The sequence below is a fragment of the Ornithodoros turicata genome, chromosome 4 (assembly GCF_037126465.1).
Source record: "Ornithodoros turicata isolate Travis chromosome 4, ASM3712646v1, whole genome shotgun sequence".
Taxonomy (NCBI): domain Eukaryota; kingdom Metazoa; phylum Arthropoda; class Arachnida; order Ixodida; family Argasidae; genus Ornithodoros; species Ornithodoros turicata.
In genome coordinates this window covers 52,620,026-52,639,988 of record NC_088204.1, presented here as the reverse complement: position 1 = coordinate 52,639,988, position 19,963 = coordinate 52,620,026, and the positions used below count along the sequence as shown (strand labels likewise).

The 19,963-nt window shown below is 48.4% G+C and overlaps 3 long non-coding RNA genes across 3 annotated transcripts; 1 reads left to right on the top strand and 2 right to left on the bottom strand.

Moving 5' to 3' along the window:
* Window positions 1-1,005: 1,005 nt before the first annotated feature.
* Window positions 1,006-1,768, bottom strand: LOC135393175 (uncharacterized). The gene is made up of 3 exons (XR_010422511.1): window positions 1,487-1,768; window positions 1,111-1,190; window positions 1,006-1,046 (listed from the first exon to the last, which is right to left on the bottom strand). It is a non-coding gene; the product is annotated as an uncharacterized LOC135393175 (long non-coding RNA).
* A 1,795-nt stretch (window positions 1,769-3,563) lies between these two features.
* On the bottom strand, window positions 3,564-4,376 carry LOC135393174 (uncharacterized). Its single transcript, XR_010422510.1, has 2 exons — window positions 4,268-4,376; window positions 3,564-3,744 (listed from the first exon to the last, which is right to left on the bottom strand). It is a non-coding gene; the product is annotated as an uncharacterized LOC135393174 (long non-coding RNA).
* A 10,487-nt stretch (window positions 4,377-14,863) lies between these two features.
* On the top strand, window positions 14,864-15,705 carry LOC135393173 (uncharacterized). Its single transcript, XR_010422509.1, has 2 exons — window positions 14,864-15,006; window positions 15,530-15,705. It is a non-coding gene; the product is annotated as an uncharacterized LOC135393173 (long non-coding RNA).
* Window positions 15,706-19,963: the final 4,258 nt, after the last annotated feature.

The following is a 19,963-nucleotide window of genomic DNA, read 5'->3' as shown; positions in this document are numbered from 1 at the left end:
GCATCACAAAAATCAATCTTAATTTGAAATCAACCATATCATATATGTAGTACTGGTATTATTCCTGTGTATCGGTAAATACATACTTCGTGTGCACTGGTGTTCGCATTGTCAGACGTCACAAGGAGAAACACTGATATCGGGACAGCGGTCCGTTTGAGACGTTTTTCGACCGTCCGCTCCCTAGTAAAAGTTTCAGCTGGAACTGCAGTGGGAATCCCAGCTGGATTATTGGTTTAGTTCCAACCCAGATGAAAAATTTTCCAACTGGGACCAGTTCAAACTGTGTTATTGAACTGGGACCAGTTCAAACTGGGACCAGTTCAAAACCAGTTTGCAGCTGGTCCCAGCTTGAACTGGTCCCAGTTCAATAACACAGTTTGAGCTAGTCCCAGTTTGAACTGGGACCAGTTCAAAACCAGTTTGCAGCTGGTCCCAGCTTGAACTGGTCCCAGTTCAATAACACAGTTTGAGCTGGTCCCAGTTTGAACTGGGACCAGTTGAAAACCAGTTTGCAGCTGGTCCCAGCTTGAACTGGTCCCAGTTCAATAACACAGCTTGAGCTGGTCCCAGTTTGAACTGGGACCAGTTCAAAACCGGTTGGCAGCTGGTCCCAGCTTGAACTGGTCCCAGTTCAAAATACCAGCTTGCAACTGGTCGCAGCCGAAGTAGCAACGTTTCTCCTCCAAGCGGAACTGAGCCACTCGGGAGCTCATTTGGATCTCCATGATGAAACCCACAGATGCAATGATACTGAAATAAACATGAATTATTTTATTGTGCACTTCTGAAACAGACATTTTGTATTTCACGATGCAGTTTCTCACTGACTTTACAGAAACGGTTGAGGAAAACAGGAAGCATTCCGGGCAGCCGTGGAAGTCATGTCATCAGTTGGTTTTCTACGTATAGAGCTGCAGAAGAGCTATCATTACTAATTCATTTAGTTCACTATACACACATATGTCGCAGAAAACTCACCTTTCCTGTGTATCCCCCGTTAGAGAAGGCGCTTGTGGAGTCCGACATATTGCTTCGCAGTCGTCCTGTGAAGCACAATATTATCACCAAAACATGAATTGAAAGGCACAACTACTCAGACAGACTCACATGCTTTTCCGATCCACGCCACGAGTACTCTGGTGAGCTATGCGGATTCTAGAGCAACCCGTGTTTTCCGTGTGAAGGATCTGAAACACGAGAATGACATGCATTAAAAGCGGGAACGCGCAGACTAACGGCACATGATGAATAAAAGAACGAGAAACCAAGTGAGACTTTTCACAGCGTGTGGTGTGCAAAAAGTTGCTTTGTTAACGTTAACATCGCATTTACATAAACCGGGCGTTGGTCGTGAAAGAAACGCGTCAATATGTTCTCGTGCAACACACTGGGGAGACAAACGTTGCGTGCAGCAGGACGGTACCATTATTTATATTTCTGCTTTATTCGCAGGAATCAAAAAACACTTGAGCATAGTACTCACGATGAAGCAGTCTTCGCAGCTGCAACAGAGCCGCAATCGCATGACACCTGTCTGGTCGTACTGAAGCCGATGACGCTCACTGTAATTTATATTGTCGCATGTCACGCTAATAACATTAAGAGCAAAAATGTCACTTGGGGCATGCTGAGACGAACGCGAAAAGTCAAAACACGGCAGACAAGCGCGAACGCTGCATCTTGAAGCAGCAAGCGACCGTTACATCTTGTTCAAACGCGTCATTCATCAGGGGAGCAGGAACGCGCAAAATATGCAAACATAATAATTCCAAATTAGCTTTTGTTAACATTAGCGCACCTTAAAAAAAAATAGAAATATGATTTTTTTACTATAAAGTTGCTTTCCGATCCTCCCCCCAACCTTTCTTTCGTAATCTTCATATATGTTATTACCAACATATCCCGGAAACCCCAAACCGAAACTTCTCCCAAACATGTCAGCTGGTCGAGCTTGAACTGGCACCACTTCACTTTCCAGTTGCCTCCAGCCCAGTTTGAACTGGCGCACCACTTCACTTTCCAGTTGCCACCCCCACCTTCAACTGGTACCAGGTCATGTCCAGTTGCCTCCAGCCCAGTTTGAACTGGTACCAGTTCATGTCCAGTTGCCACCAGCCCAGTTTGAACTGGCGCACCACTTCACTTTCCAGTTGCCACCCCCACCTTCTACTGGTACCAGGTCATGTCCAGTTGCCTCCAGCCCAGTTTGAACTGGTACCAGTTCATGTCCAGTTGCCACCAGCCCAGTTTGAACTGGTACCACTTCACTGTCCAGTTGCCACCTGCCCAGCTTGAACTGGTACCAGCTCATGTCCACTTGCCACCAGCCCAGTTTGAACTGGTACCAGTTCATGTCCAGTTGCCACCAGCCCAGCTTGAACTGGTACCACTTCACTTTCCAGTTGCCACCAGCCCAGCTTGAACTGGTACCACTTTAGTTTCCAGTTGCCGCCAGTTTGATCCCACTTGGTTCCAGTTCATGACCAGTTGGAGGCAACTGGGAACGAACTGGTACCAGTTGACTTCCCAGTTCATTTTTTCGCCTGGGAACATGGCATATGACTGGATCTAGCCTGGAAACAGGCTGGTTCCGGCCTGGAATTTGGCAGGATCTAGCCTGGAAACGGGCTTGTACCTGGCTAGAAACAGGCTGCATCCAGCCGGAGAAAGACTGGTCTAGAACTTGTTCCACAGTGGACGCAGGTTGGAAAAAGGCTGGATATGCAGCATGTCTCCAGTCGGATTATGGGGTCCCGATGCAGGAGTGCTTCCACTTCAGCCTACCTTCTCCTGGAACCCATGTTCCAAGGCAGGAGGTTCCGCTCAAGTAAAGCAACTTATACAACATAAATTGCTGCACAAAGCCGAAACTGGAAGCACGCTAACAAATGAATAAAGTGACAATCAGCAATAAATTCAAATATTTATTATAACAAGAATAACTAACACCCCATAGCAGGTATGATAACAGATTTACTACAAATAGTGTACATGCAGCAACAGTGGCAACACTATGAGACGATAATGTGATATTACACAATTTGTTGCAAAGTTTGATACATGCATGTGCGAAATCACAAAGGTCACTTCTCAGTCGCTCGTTCTCATTTAACTGTCCGACAAAGTAAGTCCGTCCCGTGCAAGCGGGACAATGACACATCATGAAGGCAGTTCAGATAACTATAGATAAGTATCGGATCACTACTGCACCTCTTCCCAGGCGAAAATCTGGTCTGGTCCCAGAACGGTTCCAGTTGAATACGGACTGGTTCCAGTTGGATGTTTGATGGTCCCGGAATGGTTCCAGTTGAATGTGGATGGTCCCAGACGTAAGTAGTAAGTACTGACCACGTTTATCCGGAAACGCACATCTTCATCTGGACGCCATTAATTAGCAATTAGAGCTAATTGGGACCCCCCACATTAATCAGCACCCTCCAGGGAGCCATCACACTAATTGGGGAATGTCTATCTCGCGTCCAGACCAGTTGTGCGTTTCCGGATAATCGTGGTCATAAAAAATAAAAAAATAGGCAGAAAATAAAATAAAAAGATAGAAATAGAGTGGAGAGAAACAATTTATTCGAAAATCAACGATGCCGCGGCGAAGAAGCCGCTCCGCAACTCCCGAGTGACCAGCGTCCGCCATGTTGGTAGTTTGCACCCAGCAGTTGCAGAGATCGACGACAGGTGGCCACTTAGTTGCAAGGCATCACACCAGATGGCGCCACCATCATAGCTCTAGACGAGAAAGACAGAACAAGATACTAGCGGCAGGTAAAAATGACAGCACTGCTAAGCAAGTCTAGGCATGCGAGAGAAAAGGTCTAACCGCTACTGCTAAAACAGAAAACAGTACACATCGGGGAAAAAGGCTTACGGGGACGATCGCTTAGGCCTAACCTCAACACTATGCAGCTAACACAAGGCGGGAACCACACATCGCTAAACATGCGTCAACACGAACAAAAGGCTTGCTCACCGCAAAACAAGTCTAAACATGCGAGAAAAGGCTTAACACGAGCGCGGTCACCGCTAAACACGGCAAACATACGAGGAAAGAGGCTTACGGGGAGCGATCGCTTAGGCCTAATCCCAACACTACGCAGCTAACACAAGGCGGGAACCACACATCGCTAAACATGCATCAACAGGCTTGGACACCGCAAAACAAGTCTAAACATGCGAGAAAAGGCTTAACACGAGCGCGGTCACCGCTAAACACGGCAAACATACGAGAAAAGGAGCGCGTCAAATCACTCACCTTTTCCCCCGCGGCAACTTCCAGGCAGAAACTGAGCGAGCGCGGAGAACACACACGTCTGCTCTCTACGAGATCCAGCCAGAAAGTGAGCGAGCGCGCGGAGCGCACGTCCGTCTTCCGCGACGGTCCGAGAGAAACTGAGAGAGACGACGCGCAGCGGCAGCTATGGATGCGCGCGCGCCCTCTGCTCCACCCGTCCGCGCATGCGCGCGCGCGCTGCTAGCTCCCTCTGCGCCGGCCGCGGGTGTTTTCGGTTTCGGCTCTCTGCTGCGCGCGCACGCGCGCTCCTAGCGGCGACGGGTGGCTTTTCAGTTTCGCTTTCATTCTCCGTTCTTTGCGCGCGCGCGTTTATCTCTATAAAGGCAGCGCGCACCGCGCTCGCGTCATCACTACGTGAAGATGTTCAGCTACCACTCTTTACAAAATTGTTCCCGTACCCACGCTTCTTGGGAAGAAGTGGAGAAGGAATGTTTCAACGGCGAAAGTCCCCGCAACGAGCTCGTCATCACTGCTTTTCGCTACGTGATAGACATGGTAGGCTTTGGCAATATAGGAGAGATCTCGCCGGGGCCGCTGCAGGAGATGGTGCGTCGGATCTACGCCCGTTACAAGAACGTCTGCATAACGGTTCCTGACGGACCCCTGGGACTGATGAGCGAATTTGTGAGCTTGGCCAACGCAGAATTCAACTACATCGCTGCAGACATCGTGGACCTTCTCGCTCGTGCCATCGCTCATATTAAGCACGCCCTGCGGAAGCAGCGACATTTGCAAGCAGTCTACATCGTCAATTTTGTCACTGATTTATTGAAATACCGATTGGTTATTGACATGCAACGCATTAAACAGACCGAATAACTTTGACGAGACTCTGCGTGTTCTTTCACTGAAACATCTTTATTGAATACATACAAAGGACTTGGTCGATAGATGCCTGCTCTTTGTTCCACGGTCACTCGATTCACAAAGGCGCTCACGGTCTTCCTTGCCCAATGCTGTACAAGGAGGGGTCCTACTGCTATACAGGAAGGCAGTTTGGCCTAACGGGGAGGTTGCTGGACGGCTTTTCCTGTGCTGCATGATGTGCGACGACAGCGGCTATTGGTTCCTGAAAAACAATGTCATACATAGAATACACTCTCACAGCAGAGACGGTCAACTTACATTTTGCTCCACGAAACGACTCACGTCGTGGATGAATGCTCCTGTCACAGCAGAACCACTCGTCTTACATTTTGCTCCACGAAACTGGATGAATGCCCCTCATGGGCTGTCGATCAACCGTCGTAGAACCAGCGCACCTTTTATAGTCGCTACACCGCTCTCCTCCTCCTCGCATTGCGACAGTGTCGTCTGTACTTTGGACACCGCGCCATTGCAATATCGCATAGGATGTCGACGATGACAACCAAACGAAAAATGAAAGAAAGTTTTAATTTAACCCCAATTTGAAATAATTCTCCCTTTAAGAACTCCTTAATTTTGCATAATCAACATGGTCTCTAATGAAATTCGTGTTATGTACGAATTCTCCCCCCCCGTTTTGGAATAATCTAACGAAAAATGAAAGAAGGAGTTCAATTTTGAATAAGGCCAGATTAAAATGTACCCCCCAAATGTTCCCCATTACGCCTAATCAGAATTCATGTTAGCCATAAACTCCTTTACCCATTCCCAATTTTGACTGGGGCGGGGGACGCCCCACAATTCCCCATTAAGCCTAATCAGAATTCATATTCGCCATAAATTCCCGTCCCTCCCCAATTTTGAATAATGCGGGCGATGCTCCCCCTAATTTTGAACTTAGCGGAGCCTAATCGGACCTCATGTTAGGCATGAAGTCCCTCCCCCCAATTTGAAATAATTCTCCTGTGTGCACCTAGCAAATAGAGAAGAGGAGGCATTAATCAAACATCGATCTAAACACATACAAATGCACTTACCTCCTGCGCAAGCAGACCGAACGTTGTGGTGGTGGTGGTGGTGACATCGTCGACATCATCATCTTTAACTGCGGCCTATCCCACGCTCGCTTTTATACGCAGGATCTGTGGTTTCCTATTCTTCTATTGTATTGGGGCAGAGAGAGAGAGAGAGAGTCGCGTGATGCGAAAGACGATATGCGTTTATTGGCTGACGTGTTTACATGGGTGCTTCATGGTCTTCCATAAGAACCCAGGGATCCAATCTAGTAATAAAGGGCCAGAATAAGGATTCTACGAACAAAAACCACAATCGAAAAACACTCACGGTATTTGACTCGCCATCCAGCGTTCAGCGAGTTCTCTCCAACCCGCTGCACTCGCTCTGTTCCACTGGTGCACCAGGGAGTAGAGGAGGTGCTCCGCTTCCCCGAAGCTTAAAGGAGCAGTACCTTCTAGCGGTAAAGTATGCTCCTCTAAGCTTCGGGGCACTCTGAAAAAGAGCTCTCCCTCTAGTCCCCGCTGCACAGCGATTTCTCGCCACTCCCTGCCGTAGCACGCCATGAGCACTTCTGTGGTGGCCGTCTCAATGTCTTCTTCGCCTACGATGGCGAACGCTTGCAAAAACGTCTCCATATCCAAGCGGGGCACATCTCCCCCCACACCGGGGATCAGCTGGAAAAATAGCTGCACAATGTGTGTCACAGTGAAACCTACAGAGGAACGTTAGGTATTAGAAAATAACTATTTCTAAACAAGAAGAGATAAAGAAAAACTTACCAAACGGCGGGCGAATGTGGACCAGAAGGTCCAAAATCGTCTGGAACGTATGCAGCATTTTCTCGTCGCTCTTGATTCGAGAATAGTGGACAAGGGGGGGTACAGGGGATGATTATCTTATAGTACAGGGTTCTCACGCTCGCACTAACCCCATTCACGTCATATCCATCGATTACGTAAATCCGCCACTTTCCTTCTGTGACAAGATGCCGCCCTTTGTTCCTCCAATATCGTGCGAGGAGGAGGAGGACGAGGGGAGACACAGGGGGTTCGAGACCAGACACGTCCAAGGACTACAAAGACGGAGAGAGAGAGAGAGAGACGACCCGCTGTCACATCCTGTGTAGCCGTCCCAGTGTGGGATTCGAACCCAGGATCCTTCTACACTGGGCGCGACACACTAACCACCAATCTAATTCGTACTGCGTGACGTTTTTCGTATTGCGGGGTTCGTGTCTACACACGTCACAACATGTTCAAACATGTGCAGTGACGTCACAACATGTTCAAACACGTCCAAACATGTTCAGACACGTTCAATGACGTCATAGAGAGGGTGAGAGAGGAACGAGTGTGTCCAGGGGCGACTTCGCCGCCCGTGTCCAAACATGTTCAAACACGTCTTAACATGTTCAAACACGTTCAATGACGTCATAGAGAGTGAGAGGCAAAGCTTTACTATAAATGTCGAAGCGAATGGTCGATCGTCATTCCATTATGATCAGCTTGGTAGATCCTCGTAAGTAATACCCATGACGTCATCATCATCGTCGAAATGTTTGAAGAGTTTCGTTTCCAGTGTACAACACTTTTGCTGCGCGTGAAGTCGGTTTTTTCCCGCCTCACATATTTCGGGAGATTGGCAGGGCCCGCTTCTTCTGCACCAATTGCGGTGGATTGTGGTCCAAAGGTACGCTTCCTCGTTATTTTTTTTTTAATACGTTCTATAATCGTTCACATTTTTTTCCAGAGCAAAAGCATTGGACAGACCGATTGATTCGCCCGTTTCTCGGCTGTCGGACGGTACCGTTCGACGTACGTTGCGAAGGACTTCGACTATTGAAGGAAGATGGAGAAGATGGACCATCAGTGTCACTCTGTGACTGAAGAAGATTGTACGTGTGTGTGTTTGAGTTTAAAAAAAACACGCGTTTCTCACACTCCTTTCGTTGCAGATTACGAATGGCTACTGACGGGAGATCTACCCCTGGTCCTAACCTTCAAGCCTCCTCCAAAGACCTTCTTTTTGCGAATCGGCGATCAACTGACTACCTGTCGCTGCGGTGGACTCTGGTCGAGAAACCCCAGCCATTGGTTAGACTCGAGCCTTCGTCCGTATTTGGGCTGCCTTCCCGGCTACGAAACCAAAGCTGGAGCCTAATTCGTGTGTAACGAGAAATAAAAAAAAGGTTGTCTACTCTCATTCCGTCTCAGTCATGATGACGCCCGAGCAGAGGTTTGCCACCTTTGTGCAAACACGAATGTATCGGGACTTGCTGCGATTACGCGATTATATTCACGGCGATAGCTGCGAGGGAGACTTTCGCTCGATTCTCAAGACGATACCCTTACGTCTGTTCACCGTCAGTGGGAAGATTGCAAAGAAAATGAAGCGTTTCGTAGATTACAAGCTCGAGCTGTTGGAAAAGTATAGACGAGGAGAGACAGTCGACCCGTGTCTCATCAACGCGGGTTTCAACCGGCCTATCGTCCGTCGCTACTGGCTTCTCCACACATCCCTCGACGTCACGGTGCAGACCGGCGACGACGGCGGTGAGCGTCGGGTCAGCACATTGGAAGATCGTCTCGCAAGGGTCTTGTGTATGTCGTGAAAAAATAAATAGTCTATTTTTTACGAAACGAGTTCGCTCACGAGGAGACGTTTTATTGTTTCGTCATTCTCTTCGAGGTTACAGGAAAACATGGCTACACAACTTTTCAAGCTGTAGCGTTTCGACATGCGCGTGGCTACGTAGATACAAAAAAGCCCGCAGTAAGGCGAAAAGGGTGATTGAATACACTTGTCGTTATACTCGTCCACTACAGGTAAAGTCCTTCGAAGGTTTGCTTCGATGGGGGGAAGTCCGTAGCTGTCGAAAAACACGGTAGACCCGTCGTAGTTTTTCAGGTAGAGCACCCAGTGCTGCCCGCGCCTTCTTCGCTCTTCCGTATTGATGATTAAATAGCCGGGTTTGCGTAAAACGAAGGCTTCGTTTGAAGCGCAAATGCCTCTCAGCATGGAGGAAGCGAAGGGGTTCAGGGACACGAGTTCCAAGATGTCGCTCTCGTACATCTTTTTTTTATGGGAAGGTGACCGTACGGTCCTTGTCGACGTACATGAGCTTGGGACACTCGGAAATCAAGAGGACGGTGACCGCGTGTGGAAGGGCTTTAGCGAAGCGTAATTGCAGGCGAACGTTTCCTTTTCGCCACTCGTTCAAATGCGAAGGAGAAGAACACTTGTCCACGTCCAAGTTAAAGTAGAGGAGGAACCCGTTCGTTTTAAATCGCTCGTAGCTATACTTGAAATGTTCCTCTCCCAGTTCTTGCAAGAAGTTAACGTAGGGAATTTTGACGAGGTCGTTCTGAAAGTCGTACTCGGCTCGCACTTGCTGGCCGTCCACGGAGAGCATCGAATGAGACAGGTCGTAATGACGGAATTTGTAGGGGTTCGATTGGATGTCGCCGAGAAAGTCGGACGTGGCGAGCAGGGCGATGCATAATTTGGAAGGTACCCTTTCGGGGTAAACGTTTTCAAAGTGAGCGTCCAAGCTCCCGGCACTCAAGCTCCGCACCTTGGTTTCCAATCCGCGTAACACGTAGATGGCCGGCGTGGTCTGAAGCCGACGCTCGTATTCCAAAAACAGGGAAGGTGCCAGCGTCACCTTTTTCAAGTGTAACGTCATTTCTTTAATGTCCACCTCGTAATTGTACGTTTTCTTGTCTTTGGGGACCGATACGAGTTTAAATTCGTCGTTGTTTAATAGGAAAACGACGCGAATTTCGACGGCAGGTACCATCAGGCGCGGCTGTTGAAACAGGTCGGTATTGATCTGACCGACCAGGTTAAAGTATTTGCCACCCTTCGTCGCTTCGTAACGTTGTTTCGGACCGCGAGACGAGACGTCGTAATCGTCCTTTAAATGTTCGTCGTTCTCGACATAAAGTCCAGCCGCGTGCACTGTTTCTTGAGCCGTGGGCGTGGAATGAAGCACGACGTCCAAAATACTCCTGTAGGCGTACAACTCGTTGGAACTGACGAGCTTGTTGTTCGCATAAACGGTGATCGTCTTAAACATGCCGCTCAACAGGTGGTTTATTGGGAAAACGACATCTTTCTCGTCCATTTCTTCCCCGTCGTCGCGAACAATGCGCACGGTCAAAGACACGAAACTGCCGTAGAGATCCAAGTGTGCCCTTTGCAAATTTTGAATACAAAACTCGATCACGGAATTATTTACCCCGTTGACCGGATAAAAAAGTTGGTACAAAGTATCTTCCACGCCGTATTGAATGGAAGGGGGTTCGAATATCATCACATCACTCGTTAGACAGATCGGCGTCTGTATTTTTCCTTTCGTTGACGTCATGACGGAGTGCGCACAGCGGATGTGTGACCTTCATGGCGTACCAAAGATATCTGCAGGTGCGTCGTGTGTCGGCGCCTTTTGTTGTCTTTTGCGGCGTTTTTTCCCATTGTTGTTTCCAGAGCCCTCCATGGAATCCAGCATGTCTCTCCCCGTTGCTATGGCCGTCTTTTTTACTGCGCGCGATATTCCTTCGCCATCGGCCAAATTCCGCGCCAAGCGCTTCAACGTTCTCTTGGCGATCGGTTTTATTTGCTGCCAGATGGGAACGATAAACTTGGATATGTTGCTCAACACACCGCCCCCTCGTTGGAAAAGGGGTCCCGTGTACACGGGAATTATTTTGGGGGAATTACGGTACATATTTGAAATGCAACGTTAGATTGGTTTTGCCTTTGGACCGCAACGGCAAACGTCTTCCCGTTTCGTCCGCGAGAACGATCGTCACTGAGGGAATTTCGAATTGAGACAGGTTAAAATACTGGATGTTATCTAACGTGTAGGTGACGACGTGCTTGTCTTTCTCGTAATAAAAGGGTAGTATTTTTAATATCGTTTTTTTCCCGCTCCCCACGTACGTGGGTTCCACGATATCCGTGTACACGATTATGTTGTGAAACGGGGGTTCCAGGAGTACCTCGACGGAGCTCGTAGCATCCTCATCCCCCGTGAACATGGTACGCGATTCGAAGCCCAAAAGCACGGCCAGGTACTCGGAAAGTCTTAGGGTGGAGGTGCCCTCGGAAAGCCGAATTTTACATTTCTGTTCGGTTCCTTCGAAGCTGAAGCGCGCGCGTTCGCCTACGCGCTGATTAATCGCATTTAGAAGTGCTTGCGGCGTCGCATAATAGCCGGGAGGCAGATGTACTTGCAAAGATCGAGGAATTTTCGTCTTGATCGTGAAAGAAAATTGACGCGCTATGGGGAGAGAGACGCGTAGCGTTTCTTCGTGTCCCTCGACGGCTGTGAGATGTAGCAGCTTGACAAAGGGTTCCGGTACGTGCAACCCTTTCGGTGTTTTCAGAGAGTACACGTTATCCGCGAATTCTAGCGAGGCGTCCAGCTTGTGCGTCTGGAAATACTTGTTGAGTGTGTTCCGTAGGGACGTGGTTTCCGAATTCAGAGTGACGTCGCCGAAAGCGACGGCTGCGGCGTGCTCCAATAAGATGGAGGTGGCTTCGCGTTCGCTCAATTTGGGGGGTTTCACCGCACGACCTGCTTCGCGGGACGTTAGCGAGGCATCGAGCGCTTGCGCGAGCCGAGGGTCCAATTCCACGGCTTTCACGTCCACGGGTAAGACGAAGTCGTATCGCGATTTATTGTACGCGAAAGAAACGTCGAATTCCGAAAGGGCTTTTCCCAAATCCCTCTCGAGATCCGAGGTGACACGAAAAGTTCTGCCGGCTTCCACCGTATCCTCGAAAGAAACCTCGATTTTCGCATCTTGCCTTTCGTAGCCGATATTTAAAAAATCGTTACTTATGCTGAGATCCATCAGACCGACTTTATACCAATTCGAGAGCTGAAGCGGACTATCGAAAGCTACCGTGAAGGCGTTGAGTTTATTCGAGGGAAACTTATCCATGCTGGCGTTCGAGAGCAGATGGACGTAGATGTCTGACATCATTTCCCAATCTTGACCACGTCGCTGCTCGGCACCCAACTGTCGTGTTCTTTGTCGTAACCGAACCAGCGAACCAAGGAGAAGCTCTGACCGTTCACCTGCTTCTTCCTCAGCACTTTCGTTACTGGCCAAGGCTGATTGGCGTCTCGGGTTACGACGAGTACCTCCTCCGGGTAGAAAGAACCCCGGTAATCTTCCAGGTGTACGACGGGAGGAGAGGTGTCTCTCAGGCGGGAGACGGTGAAAATCTGAGGCGACCAACTCCCTTCCGAGCTCTTATGAAAACCTTTTCTGTGAAGTAGGACCCTCACTTTATCCCCCAGTTTGAGCTTCATTTTCACGGAGGGTACGACGGGCTTCCCATTTATCTTATTGAACAGCTCCAATTCGTTTTTGGGCGTGACTTCAGACGGGCTGATGCCCAAAGTCCTGTGTTTGGTGGTGTTGTAGTCGCGCACGATCTTGGGAAGCGCGGAAACGAAGTGGTATTTTCCCGTTACTCTAAAATAACGGAATATTCTGTCGTGTAAAGTGCGTATGACGCGCTCTGCCTGCGATGCTTTGATTACTGGAGAGAAGGTAGAATACATGTGTACCTTCTTTCGTGAGAGATACTCCTTGACAGTCTTGTTGTAGAATTCCCCGCCTCTGTCGCAAAAGATGCGTGTAGGTACGTTACCTCCCCGAAAAAGTCGTATCATGGCCCTTTTCATTTTGGCGGGGCGCTTCGTCTTTAGTGGGAGGGTGCGCAGAAAGCGGGAGAGGGAATCGATTGCCACGAGAATGTAGCGGTAGCCACCGTTGAATCTCTTGTATTTTGAAAAATCGGCGAGATCCATTTGCCACACGTCGTTGATCTTGAGCGCGATGATGCGTCTCCTATTAAACTTTCTTCTGACCGGATGGTGGAGCGTGTAGGCTTCCAGCTTTCTGAGAATAGCGAGAGCCTTCTTTTTGCTCATGTGATGCACTTTTCTATAGCGTTCCACACCCCCCAAACCACCCTCTGGTTTCTCATATCCCTCCATAAGTCGTCCACGCAATGGAGGCCTGCTGCTGCTGCTGCTGTTGAGGCTCGCGAGATTTGGGTAGAGAAATCAGACGCAATAGTTTCGAGACTTTGGGGAACCAGGAAGGTTTCTTTCCCGTCTTACGTTGCAACAAATAATTGACGAGTTCGTAAACGGAGGAGTGTCTGATGGGCTTGCCCAACACGGAGACACAACCCTCGCGATCCCAGGAAATAACCTTCTTTAATTCCGAGACGACCCTTTCCGCTTCCTCTTCGTCCACCTCTGGAGAGAGGAGCGAATAGTCAAAGTCATTTGTAGCGTCGGACGCCTTGTTTTTATTGTCGTAGGGGTCAAATCTGTACTGCTTGAGTATGCGATACAGTGCTTGCAGTATGAGTTTCACTTTGACGTCGTCACTCTCCTTCGAGGAAAGAATGTTTCCGATGGAGGAGGAGGTGGTCACTTCAATTCTCTTGGCCATTGGCGAAAAGGTTCAACACGGCGGAAAGCAGGAGAGGAACCACCGACGAAAGAACGCCCTGTCCTCGCTGCTGAGACAGATAGCGCTTCAAACTTTGCGGATTCTTGTGAATCTTTTTGTAGGCGAGCCGTCGTAAAAAGCGTTTGTGCTTCTTCAAACGCGCGAACGTATCTGGAGCTAGAGCCACCTTTCCGTTCAATACATTGAGGCAAATTTCGGAGAGGTGTTTCATGTCGGACGAGGACGAACGTCTCAAGACGTCGCGACGGCGTGGAGGGGGTAGAGTGGAGAGTACTTTGAGTAAAGTGAGGTGAGGGCGGAGATTCATTTCGGAGCGTAGATATATTGACGTTCTCCCGGAAAGATATTGCTACGCAACCTGTGATCCTCGTGCGTATAGTTGTGAAGATCCACGAGTAAATATGCGTGGGGCGACGACATCGCTTGTTTATATGCGTCCAGAAAATACTCCAATCTTTTTCTGCCAAATAGCTGTTGGCCGAAATGTTCCATCTGGTGCACGCTGCGCACGGTGCGCCACAGGACGACGTAACTGGCGTTGTAGGATATTGTTCTAAAATGGCTACTGTCGAAAAAGATGTTTTGAACGAGTAAGAAGATCGACGCGTTGGCGTGGTGAGAACCCCGAATGAAAAGATCGGTCACCTCCTTCAAGGAACCGGCGTCGGTCATGTGATCGTCGACGACGATCAGCGTAGCGCGCGACGTGTCTCACTCTCGCGGTAGCTCCTTGGTAAATTTTACGGAGTCCCCGAATTCGTCCTGCATGCTCGGCGAAGGCAACCATTCCAGACGGTGGACTTGAAAGGCTTCCTCCACGATGCCGCGTATAAATTCGCGAAGTTCTTCGTTTTTTGTCTTTTCCTTGCGACGACGAGAAACGCAGGAGAATAAACCACACATGGCGTTTTCCACGTATCGGTCAGAATGATGACGCGAGCGCGGTGCGCGCTGCCTTTATAGAGATAAACGCGCGCGCGCAAAGAACGGAGAATGAAAGCGAAACTGAAAAGCCACCCGTCACCGCTAGGAGCGCGCGCGCGCAGCAGAGAGCCGAAACCGAAAACACCCGCGGCCGGCGCAGAGGGAGCTAGCAGCGCGCGCGCGCATGCACGGACGGGTGGAGCAGAGGGCGCGCGCGCATCCATAGCTGCCGCTGCGCGTCGCCTCTCTCAGTTTCTCTCGGACCGTCGCGGAAGACGGACGTGCGCTCCGCGCGCTCGCTCACTTTCTGGCTGGATCTCGTAGAGAGCAGACGTATGTTCTCCGCGCTCGCTCAGTTTCTGCCTGGAAGTTGCCGCGGGGGAAAAGGTGAGTGATTTGACGCGCTCCTTTTCTCGTATGTTTGCCGTGTTTAGCGGTGACCGCGCTCGTGTTAAGCCTTTTCTCGCATGTTTAGACTTGTTTTGCGGTGTCCAAGCCTGTTGACGCATGTTTAGCGATGTGTGGTTCCCGCCTTGTGTTAGCTGCGTAGTGTTGGGATTAGGCCTAAGCGATCGCCCCCCGTAAGCCTCTTTCCTCGTATGTTTGCCATGTTTAGCGGTGACCGCGCTCGTGTTAAGCCTTTTCTCGCATGTTTAGACTTGTTTTGCGGTGAGCAAGCCTTTTGTTCGTGTTGACGCATGTTTAGCGATGTGTGGTTCCCGCCTTGTGTTAGCTGCATAGTGTTGAGGTTAGGCCTAAGCGATCGTCCCCGTAAGCCTTTTTCCCCGATGTGTACTGTTTTCTGTTTTAGCAGTAGCGGTTAGACCTTTTCTCTCGCATGCCTAGACTTGCTTAGCAGTGCTGTCATTTTTACCTGCCGCTAGTATCTTGTTCTGTCTTTCTCGTCTAGAGCTATGATGGTGGCGCCATCTGGTGTGATGCCTTGCAACTAAGTGGCCACCTGTCGTCGATCTCTGCAACTGCTGGGTGCAAACTACCAACATGGCGGACGCTGGTCACTCGGGAGTTGCGGAGCGGCTTCTTCGCTGCGGCATCGTTGATTTTCGAATAAATTGTTTCTCTCCACTCTATTTCTATCTTTTTATTTTATTTTCTGCCTATTTTTTTATTTTTTATGACCACGATTATCCGGAAACGCACAACTGGCCTGGACGCGAGATAGACATTCCCCAATTAGTGTGATGGCTCCCTGGAGGGTGCTGATTAATGTGGGGGGTCCCAATTAGCTCTAATTGCTAATTAATGGCGTCCAGATGAAGATGTGCGTTTCCGGATAAACGTGGTCAGTACTTACTACTGACGTATTCCCAAGTGGGGTGGCTGGTTCCACTTTGGTGACATCAGTGGTACCATTCTGATCTCAGATGGTTCCAGAAGTTCCTGCTGGAGCCTCACAGGTACCATTTTGTTCCCAGAATGGTCGCTGAGACAGACTCCAAGCTGTGCAGCTTCCCAGCTTCCCCCCTTTGAGATTTCATCTTGTCCACACGTGCCATGTCTTGTTTGATCTATTACTCTGATCTATTTTAGCACAGGTATGATCTCTTTTTATCTAGGTGCGCGCGTCTGCGAATGCTCTATCCCTGTAACTCCAATTCGTGCACATTCTCATCTGAAGTGAATATCATAACATATTCAGTACCAGACAAATGTAAAAAAATACATGTCAACAACAACAAAAATTGAGCTAAATACTAGAAGAAAGACAACAACAAAAAAAGAAAAGGTAATTGCAGAGGCTGATGCAATATGAAGACGCCACGGCAATTCGAACTTCGAACGGCGAGAGCCGAGAGGGAGAGGAGAGGGCGAGAGGGGCAGTGGCAGGTGGAACTTGGACGCATCGCAGCAAGTTGGTAGGTTTTGTCTTCAGTAGCCGTCGCAAGGATGGTGTATCTCCTGTGCAGTATTTACGTGTGTTTGAGTGCGCTTTGTAAGACAATGCGATGACAATGGTTCCTGTGCAACACATTGTCGATTTCCCGGAAGAGTTTTGACGCCAAGAAGACGTAAACGGCGTATGGGCAAGAACGCACTGTGAAACGCCAATCGGACTGCACGTCGCGAATGTTTGCAGGTATGAGTGATGACCGTGATCTTTTGATTACTATTAATTAGATGTTTCATTTTAGAAACTTCGGAGGAACTTGAAGAGAAACAGGATAAGAAGATTCCGAACGTACAGTGAAGAGGAATGGGGTGTATGTCGCGACCTGCATGAAAAACAGGAGTGTCGTGTCATCTTCTCTAAGAAAATACAAGATGTGAGGTGGCCAACGAACGAAAGCTGCCTGTGGCCTTTTAATTGCATCGCACAGTCAAGCATATGCTTTGTCTAAGTGAGTGACACAGTGAGTAATCAGACTTATACTACGTAGTATGTACATGTAGAGATGTATTAATTATTTCTTTCTGCTCAGTGTATGCTTTTAGCAGAATAAACGGTAATTACTTGAGCAATATGTGCATTTCTACGCATTATTTTCGGTCATGTATTCAGTGGTCCCAGCTGCTAAGTGGCCGGATCCCGGACCACTTAGCAGAGGGGACCACTGGATCAATTCCACTGGTACCACTTCAAGTGGGACCATCGTGAAGCTGGTTCTACATTCAACTGGTCCCAGTCACTAAGTTGTCCCACACTCAAAGTGGGACCTGTCCAATAAACCACTTTGAAGTGGTCCCACTCCAGATTTTTCCCTGGGTTGGTTCAGATTTAGGACTTGAGGATCAACCGCACTACACACGCCGCTTACCCATTGTCGTATAATAGAGCCCGTGCACAGGTTGAGGAACAAAATGCATAACAGAGCACACGATTACACAAATGCGAAGACGCTCACACTTTTATACGGTCGCCGAAGGTGAAATGCAGGAGGAAACAACTAAATTACCAGGCTGTCCATTAGAGGCCAGTAGTAGACGTAGGAGGATTAAACCTACGTGGATAGATTCGACCATCGCTATCGTCTGATATCGGAGGATATTTGGAGCAGGATACTTTCCGCCCAAGGAGGAGCGCGAGCCAAGACCGCCCCCGCGCCTTTCGCGGCCGCGCGTAGAGAGGGGTTTCCTTCTCGCGTTTGAACATGCATGAACATGCAAAATACATCTTATTCCCTTTCCACATCTTTTAATACATCCCCGAGCGGGGAGTTCTCCTACCGCACTTAACATAGCATACTTTCCTCCTGAAGATAATAATAATTGGGGGTTTACGTCGCGAGACAACTGAGATCATGAGCGACGCCACAGCGGTCGGTCTGTGGATTGCTTTTGCCCACCTGAGGGTTCTTTAACGTGCGATGAAAGCTCATCACACGGCACCCCGTATTTAACGTCCCTCGCGGAAGACGGCGTGTCTAAGCAACTTGTACCCTGCCACCAAGTTGCTGGCGTCCTCGGCCGGGTTCTCCTCCTGAAGACATGCAAGCAATAGACATACACATTTGTACAAGTGAAAAATATTTTATTAATGCCAATTAAAGCCAATGATGCTTAGTAATGCCAATTAAAGCCAATGGTGCTGGGGGATTGCCAATTATGTTGCCAATTGTGTTGCCAATCTGTGTGAAAAGGAGAAAACCCCAGCGGAAAAACCTTCACACCTGAAACAGAAGAAACATACAAGACAACAAAGATGCTACAGGATGGCAATTAAAACATGAGAATGAAACATACTCACACATTTTCTTCCTTGATTTGACAACTTCCATAAGGGTATGAATCGATGGCATTGAATTGATAACGTTTATCATCATAGGGCATGAGAGCAAGCTTGGTATTCTCCAAGGTATACATGCACTGACGTTTGCTACATATTGATATTTGCACATGAGATACCTTTTCACTATTGAACAACACATTTTTGTACACATCATGAAGCAAATGCTTGCGAAGTATATCCTTCTTCACTCCTTTTGCTCTAGCTATTTGATCATCGCCAACCAACTTTATCGAATACATTTTAGCCTTTAGAGCAACTACCTCCTCAATTATACGACCACCAGTCTCACACTTGAATCTAAACAACTTACCCTTATTTTTGTCACTGTACAATGCATGATCTCCAGGATATGATGACAGGTCCAGATGTTCATCTGCAATTTTCTTCAGTTCACCTTCATAATCGTCAGTCATCAACTCTAGGATAAAACTATCAGTGTCCGTGTACATGGGAATGACTGTACAGGAGAGCTTGCTCTGTAGAGTACAATAGAGGAACTCATACATGACATACTTCGAGTGCTCAAGCACGCAGAATCCAATCTGCAATGGGAAGTTACATTTGATAGTTCTTTTTTTCAATTCGTACAGCACACAATTCTCGGAGAGAATTTCGAATTGAACACAGTCATTTGAACTGCTGTACCGCTCAGCTTCCTCTAGACTAAAGGCTACCTTAATGTTCCTGAAACGAGAAGGATTAAGAAGACTTCTTCCAAAGATACTATTTATAGAGAGTTTCATCAACCTCTTCTCAAACTCTGTTTGTGCTGCTCTACGACGCTCAATGTTCATCATGATATATGGTTCAAATATCTTGCTCTGCTTGAATTGTAGTATTTTATGGATCTTGCTCACTTTCATACCCAATCTATAGTACAACCCCAGCAAGCGATAGTGCACAACATACCCTGTTTTGTCCATACATGTGAGAAGCAACTTCTCTTGAGCGGATGTCCCGGGAATGCGCGAAGACGGCCTCATGGCCTGTACTGTAAGGCCCGGGGATGCAACAACTCTATTCTGAACTGCTACCATTCGTTTTTTAGATTTCCAAACGACAACAGGTAAGCCCTAAGTGCTTTCGGTTTGTTTTGCGTTTCAGCGTGTAGATGCATGCCGTCCTCCAGGTTTCTTCCTTAACTTTGAGTACTTTGTTGGAACAGAAAAGCAACATGGATAGCCTACGCTGGACGGCCAGAATTCGCAGGACTCACAAAGAGTCAGCTAAAGAACAGGAGGCTTTGCGCCATCCACTTTGCACCTGACGCATTTGCTAATAAGCAAAGGACCATATTGAAACGAACAGCTGTACCTACTGTACCCCTTGGCACGGCCACAAGTGGTGCCGCAACGCTGACAGGTATGATGTATTTTCTGGCTATGGTGATTGCTGGTTGGCTGCCCGAAGTTACATTTTTTAATTTAATCATCTCCGTGGGTGGGCATATACTCGAGAGTGCCACATAATATTGATATCACTCAAAGCACTTGAAAACTCAAAATTTATTTCGTCAGCTAAAGAGCAATAAGGGTGGTGGTGTATGTATCCCCCTAGCCCTGTCACACCAATGTTCCTGTCTGTACCTGTGAACAA